Source organism: Scylla paramamosain, chromosome 3 (genome assembly GCF_035594125.1).
Source record: "Scylla paramamosain isolate STU-SP2022 chromosome 3, ASM3559412v1, whole genome shotgun sequence".
Classification (NCBI taxonomy): domain Eukaryota; kingdom Metazoa; phylum Arthropoda; class Malacostraca; order Decapoda; family Portunidae; genus Scylla; species Scylla paramamosain.
The window spans coordinates 9,297,501-9,305,000 of NC_087153.1; the positions used below are offsets into that span (position 1 = coordinate 9,297,501).

General features: G+C 46.0%; 1 protein-coding gene across 2 annotated transcripts in view; it reads left to right on the plus strand.

Moving 5' to 3' along the window:
* Positions 1–7,500, plus strand: part of LOC135090045 (circadian locomoter output cycles protein kaput-like) — a 178,270-nt gene that overhangs the window by 78,357 nt on the left and 92,413 nt on the right. The window contains exon 2 of one of the 2 annotated variants that reach the window (XM_063986313.1): positions 6,020–6,162. The gene's annotated coding sequence lies outside the window, so the exon portion shown is untranslated. Of the gene's footprint in view, positions 1–5,284; positions 6,163–7,500 lie in introns of those variants that run through there. The other variant, XM_063986305.1, reaches the window with a different exon arrangement.

Here is a 7,500-nt window from a genome sequence, read left to right on the forward strand (position 1 = left end):
CCCTTGCAGAGGCTCCTATCTATCTATCCTCAAGCGCTCCTCAATGTGGTTTTTGTCGTGTACTGCGCAATATTGAAGGGAAGCATATGGGGTGTTCTTAAGAAGTGTGTGTGTGTGTGTGTGTGTGTGTGTGTGTGTGTGTGTGTGTGTGTGTGTGTGTGTCTTCCTAGGCCAACTACTCCTCCGCGTTGGCTTGGAAAGTGGTCAGGTTTTGGGCAAGACTCGAACTCGTGTCCTTGAGGATGAAGAGGAAGATGAGGTGGCGGATTAGCAACAGGAGGAGGTGGAGGGGCAGATGGTGGAGGAACAGAAGGAGAAGGAGGAGGAAATGTGAAAAGAGAAAAAAAAGAGGAAGAGAAAAAATAAAGAAAAGATAAAGAAGACCAAGAAGAACAAGAACAAGAGGAAGAAGGGAAAGAGAAGAGAAGGAAGATTACTTAAATAAAAGGCAGAAGAGGAGCAAGAGGAGGAGGAGGAGAGACAAAAAAAGAGAAACAGAGGAAGAGAAAGATGGAGAAAAAGAGTATGAAGAGAAAAAATGAGGAGGAGAAAGAGGAGGAAAAGTAGAGGAAGAAAATAAGAAGAGTGTGAGAATGGTGAAGAGGAGGAAGAGGAGAAGGAGGAGGAGGAGGAGGAGAGAAGTCATCGTGGTTACCGGTCCCGGGGGCAGAATGGAATGATGCCCTGGACCACTGTGTTTGAAACGGACCTGGTTCGGTCGGGCCACTGTTGGAATTCAGTGAACTCTCTCTCTCTCTCTCTCTCTCTCTCTCTCTCTCTCTCTCTCTCTCTCTCTCTCTCTCTCTCTCTCTCTCTCTCTCTCTCTCTCTCTCTCTCTCTCTCTCTCTCTCTCTCTCTCTTACATATAGCCAGAGGGGAAAGGGGGTTTGTTGGGAGGGAAGGAGGGAAGGTAGGAGGGAGGGTACACACACACACACACACACACACACACACACACACACACACACACACACACACACACACACACACACACACTTGGCCAGCCATTAATAGCGTGTGTGTGTGTGTGTGTGTGTGTGTGTGTGTGTGTGTGTGTGTGTGTGTGTGTGAATAGTGTAATATTGAATTGAATTATACTGAGAGAGCTGTTTAACACACACACGCACACACACACACACACACACACACACACACACACACACACACACACACACACACACACACACACACACACACACACACACTTGGCCAGCCATTAATAGCGTGTGTGTGTGTGTGTGTGTGTGTGTGTGTGTGTGTGTGTGTGTGTGTGTGTGTGTGTGTGTGAATAGTGTAATATTGAATTGAATTATACTGAGAGAGCTGTTTAACACACACACGCACACACACACACACACACACACACACACACACACACACACACACACACACACACACACACACACACACACACACACACACACACACACACATCCGGGTCCTCCTCCTCCTCCTTGCACTTAGTGACTGGGAAGAGGAACACTTTTATTCCACTTGGCTCCCTTACACCTGTCTCGTCCCCCTCACCTGCCTCCCTCACCTCTGCCTCACCTCACCTGCCTACATATGTATCTCATTTCCCTCGCTTACTTGCCTCACGCTACCTGTCTTTCTCACCTCATCTCCTTGTTTCACCTCTGTCTCACCTCCCTCCCTTACCTATCCACCTACCTCACATTCGCGTGCCTGCCTCTCCTTGTCACCTGCCGTGTGGACAGTCCCGAGGCGCCGTATTATAGTTACTTGAATGTTGGTTGTCGGTGAACAGCTGGAGGAGATGGTGGTGGTGGTAGAGAGAAATGGTTGGTTTGTTTGGTTTAGGTTTTGCTATTTGGAAAAAGAAGAGGAGGAGGAAGAGGAAGAGGAGAAAGAAGAGAGGTGATTAGTTTTCATGGTTTAAGTCTTTTCTAGCATAGAAAGAAGAGGAAGAAAGGAGGAGGTGGAGGAGGAGGAGAGGCGATCGGGTTGGTCCATCGAAGACTGTGTAGGTTAGATTAGGTAGAGAAAGAACACGAAGGGGAGGTCGAGGAGGAGAAGTAGGAGGAGGAGGGGAAGAAAATACGAACTGGTGGTAGGTATACATTTTTTGACGGTTAAGTTATGCTATGCCAGGTTTTGTTAGGTTTGGTTGCGCGGAGGAAGAAGAGGAGGAGGAGGACGAAGACTAGTGGTGGTAAATATTTGCGCCGGTATGTTATGCTATGTTTAAGTTAATTTGGTGGAGGGAAAAGAAGAAAAACAAGAGTAGGAGGATGAGGAGAATAATAAGGTAAATAACAACAACAATGACAACAACAGCATTGTCGGTTAGGGTAGATATTCAAATATAGAAGTTGGAGGAGGAGGAGGAGGAGGAGGAGGAGGAGGAGGAGGAGGAGGAGGAGGAGGAGGAGGAGGAGGAGGAGGAGGAGGAGGAGTTACAATCAATATGCAATGAAGGAGAGATGTTTGCAGGGGACGAATGGCGTTTTTTTTTTTTTAATATTATGGTCGATATAGGCGACCAAAGAGGAGGAAGAGGAGGAGGAGGAAGAAGAAGAAGAAGAAGAAGGAGGTGGAGACGGAGGCAGAGGAGGAGGAGGAGGTATAGAAGAGGAGAAACGACCTTAGCAGAATGTTTTCTCTTTGTCTTAGAGAGAAAGAGAGATAGATAGATAGATAGATAGATAGATAGATAGATAGATAGAGAGAGAGAGAGAGAGAGAGAGAGAGAGAGAGAGAGAGAGAGAGAGAGAGAGAGAGTCCGTTGGTGGTGGTGGTGGTAGACCGGAAAACCAGCGACTTGAAATATTATAAAGAAAAAAGTGTATTCAGAAACTCGCGTCCCCAGTGGACTCCGTCAGGCAGGTGTCTAATACATTACTTCTTCGCCTTCTCATCTGTGGTATCCTGTGCCCTTCTTACCTCAACAATTGGCCGTCTGATTGCTGTGTTTCTCGATATTGTAAAGGTCTGGTTGTACTGACTCTCTCTCTCTCTCTCTCTCTCTCTCTCTCTCTCTCTCTCTCTCTCTCTCTCTCTCTCTCTCTCTCTCTCTCTCTCTCTCTCTCTCTCTCTCTCTCTCTGTCATATCTTGGCTTGCCATGTTTTATTTGATATTTATCTTACCCACTTCCTGACTTAGCTTGGCTTGTCTGAAGCTCTGTTGGTGTTTTATTTTTAGCTGTTTCTTCTTAGGTTAGGCTTAGTTACGATAGGTTAGTGTTTTTTTTTTTTTTTTTCTAAGGGCCTTCCTGTCTCCGCTTTTCTTTCTTGGTTCTTTCTCCGGTTATATATATATATATATATATATATATATATATATATATATATATATATATATATATATATATATATATATATATATATATATATATATATATATATATATATATATATATATATATATATATATATATATATATATATATTTATTATTTTATTTATTTATTTATTTATTTTTTTTCCAGGTTAGGCTATGTTAAGTTAGAATAGGTTTGAGTGAGTATGTTTTCTCCTAGCAGCTTTCCTGTCTCCCGCTTTGTTTCTTAGGTTCTGTTTTTCAGGTTAGGTTAAGTTAGGTTAGTTTTTCGTGACTAGCTGTCTAGTTAGCTTCCTGTCCCTGGTCTTTTTGTCTCGTTTCGGTCCACAGTTTTCTCAGTCTCGAGTATCTGCTGATCCGGTTGACCTTTGCTCAGTACACGGGTGGATTTTTGTGAGCCTTTTCATCCTGTTCCTGTGTTTCTTCCTTCCTGTGACTTAAATATATTCAAGAGGGAGGTATCGAGATGCTTCACTAAACATATTCAAGACGGAGGTTTCGAGATGTTTCACAATGTAACTTTTGGATTCCTTATTATCATCTTAAGGAACTAGCATCTTTAGTGGGTCTTTTCTTTCTAGTGTTGTTGACGTAAGGCTGAATCTCTCTCTCTCTCTCTCTCTCTCTCTCTCTCTCTCTCTCTCTCTCTCTCTCTCTCTCTCTCTCTCTCTCTCTCTCTCTCTCTCTCTCTCTCTCTCTGAATGCGCAAGACCTTGAGAAGTAAGGAATGGAAAGGAGAATCAACAGTAAACACTCAACGTTTTCAACACAACATCAGTTTAATTGAATTTTTCTGGATCTCACTGACTTCTGAAATTGACTTCTGAAACTAACTTCTTAAACTGACCTCTTAAACACACTGACTTCTCGAACTTAAACTGACTTCCTGAATTGACTTCTTAAATCCAGCTTCTTAAAATGACTTCCTAAACTCAGACTGACTTTTTGAACAAACTTCTCGACTTCCGGGATGTCATGGTGGTTGAGTTTATGATGATCGGGAGGTTGGTGGTAAAAAAAAAAAAAAAAAAAAGTGAAAATAAATAAATAAATAAATAAATAGACAATTAAAGTCAGAAGAAAGGAAAAGCGAGAAATGTAACAGGAGTAGTACATTCAGAAGCTCAAGGCCCCGTGTGTCTCTTTTCTCTGTGCACCAAATATTTTACTAAGATCAGCGCGTCTCTTGCACGAAGGAGTGGTGATACTTAAGCGTAGCGCAGTGCGGGGGGAAAGTGACACTGAGCATCACAAATTCTTGCTTAGGTACGAATATATACCTATTAGTATTCTCTCTCTCTCTCTCTCTCTCTCTCTCTCTCTCTCTCTCTCTCTCTCTCTCTCTCTCTCTCTCTCTCTCTCTCTCTCTCTCTCTCTCCTTACACACGGGTTTTCACCTTCACCTTCACCCTCGCTCGTATGTTCCCCTCTTGGCGCCTCCCTCCTCCCTCTCCCTTACTCTCCCCGTCCCTCTCTCTCCCTCCCTCTCCCTCCCTCTCCTCATCCGTCCCTCCCTCTGTCCCTCTCCGGTTCCTCCCTTCCTTCCTTCCCTCACCACTTATCGTCTACAAGCACACACGCAATCACTGAAATTTCTTGCTGTTATTTTTATTTCTTTATGTCCCGGATGTGGCGGAAGACATTATTGCACACACACACACACACACACACACACACACACACACACACACACACACACACACACACACACACACACACACACACACACACACGCACACGTACATTCACACGTAACCTCACGCAATGCTCCGACTACGCACCCTCAGTCAGAGCACCGAACCGTGACCCAGCGCAACTACATACAGTGACCGCAGTCCCAAACCAGCAATGCAGCCTTAGCCTGGCCCCCCCTCCCCCTATCTCTCTCTCTCTCTCTCTCTCTCTCTCTCTCTCTCTCTCTCTCTCTCTCTCTCTCTCTCTCTCTCTCTCTCTCTCTCTCTCTCTCTCTCTCTCTCTCTCTCTCTCTCTCTCTCTCTCTCTCTCTCTCTCTCTCTCAGCCACTCCACTAAACCTGACTTACCACTCACTCCTTTGCATGCACTGGCCACCACCTCTCCCTCCGTAGCGACCACATAGGAGCACATACTTTAGAAATAAAGAGGGTTCCAGTCAGAAAACGGGAGCCGCGTCGCGTGTAGCTTTGAGAGTATCAAGGTAAAATCTATTGGCAGACAGTACTGGCGACACCCTGACCTTCTCGCGTGGGAGTTGTGTGTCCCTGGCCCTGCCCTAGTCTCCCTCTTCCCGGCTCCTCCTCCCTCCGTGGGCACCCTCTCCCAACCGCCGCGTCCCTGCCTCCCGAGTATTGATTTCCTCTGCCAAATGCAAGGTCACCGGGTGCACTGCTGTGTTAAAGCTCAACCCCACGAAGAACTATGTTTCTGTGTCGACTGAGGGAGGAGCTGCTTGCCTCCCTGTCCGGTTCCCCTGCTGCCTGCCTGCCTGCCTGTCCGTCCCGGTGGAGTGTTCAGGTGGCGTGGTGATTGGAGGTGCATAGGTTGGTAGGTAGGTAGATGCGTTGCTTGTGTGTGTGTGTGTGTGTGTGTGTGTGTGTGTGTGTGTGTGTGTGTGTGTGTGTGTTTAGGGTACGAAGGGTGTGACCGAGTTAAGAGTAAAATGGTGTGTGTGTGCGTGTGTTGGGCTGTGTGAATATATAAGTGTGTGATACTATGCTGTATTTATGTGGTATCTTCGTAGAATCTGCTTCGCTGTGGTGGTGGGTAATGTGCCTGAATGAACGGCGCTACCATGGAGAAGCGTGGAGGGAACCAAGGGAGCGAGGAGCAGAGTGGGTGAGTGGCGAAGCGGGGACCAAGACGGGACGGAGCCACCTCTTCCAGGTTCGCTAAGGACACACACACACACACACACACACACACACACACACACACACACACACACACACACACACACACACACACACACACACACACACACACACCAAGGGTTCTGAATGAGTTCCAAATTGACCACTGCACCACTTCCTTCTTGTGGCTTCGTATTAATAGGAGTTATTATGGGTAGTTGAGTATGCGTGTGGCAGATAAGTGTGTGTGTAGCGTATAGGGAAGGTTAGTTACCCTGTAGTGATGGTACACAGTAGGGAAAGTTGGAAGATGATAACGGAGAAGTGGTAAGATTGGAGATAGGAATTAGTGGAGAGTGATGAAAGAAAAAAAAATGTTTTGGAAACGTAAGGGAGAGGGATTGGGGAGGTAGAGAAGGGAAGGATTGATGTTGGGGAAGAATAGGGAAGAAAAGACAGGTAATGAATGTGGCTGAGAGCCGATGGGTAAGTGGAAGTAAGAAGTGATGAGTGGGGAAAAAGAAGAGGTTGGAAATAGAATGTAAGCTGGAAATGTGCGAGGCGTTAACGATTGTCAGTGGGAGGAAAGGTGAGTAATGGCCGAGAAGATGAAGGGAAATGAAAATGAGGAAGCTTAGCAGAGCGAGAGAGCGAGAGAAAAAAAAATGTTTCCAATAATTATTCCTTAAAGCGCACCAGTTGAGACAGAGCGAATTGCGCGAGGCCTTACGGTGCTTTTAGGGAGTTTTCGCATACCTAGTCACCTGTGGGTTACCTTTGTATTACTGGCGGGAATCGAGCCAACTGAGTGCCACGTTTTATTACAGGAAGTGTGATTAATAGAGCCAGTAGGTTACACCGCGACTATCTTTATCCTTCGTCTGGCGCTATCAAGATTATGTATGATCTGTAACTGTCCCCGCCTCTTTCCTTCCTTCCTCGTCCTTCCTCGTCTTTTTTCTCCATCATGTATCCTGCTCTTAGTTCCTCTTCGTCCTTCTTGTCTTTCTCCTTTTCATCGTTCTGAATCTTTGCAGTCATCATTCTCCTCCTCCTCCTACTCCTCGTTTTTCTACTCGTACTCATTCTTCATCTCCTCCTCCTCCTCCTTCCTCCTCCTCCTCCTCCTCCTCCTCCTCCTCCTCCTCCTCCTCCTCCTCCTCCTCCTCCTCCTCCTCCTCCTCCTCCTCCTCCTCCCATCTTCCTGCATTACATATTGGATGCACGTAATTTCGTGAGATCCACAACAGAGAAGAATAACATTTGGTTCGGAAATGAAGACATTTGGCGGAGAGATAAGTTGAGAACACGTCAATCTCCCCCTCTTTCTATAGGGAAGAATGGCTGGTGGCGGGGTGGCCTGGCCCTGATA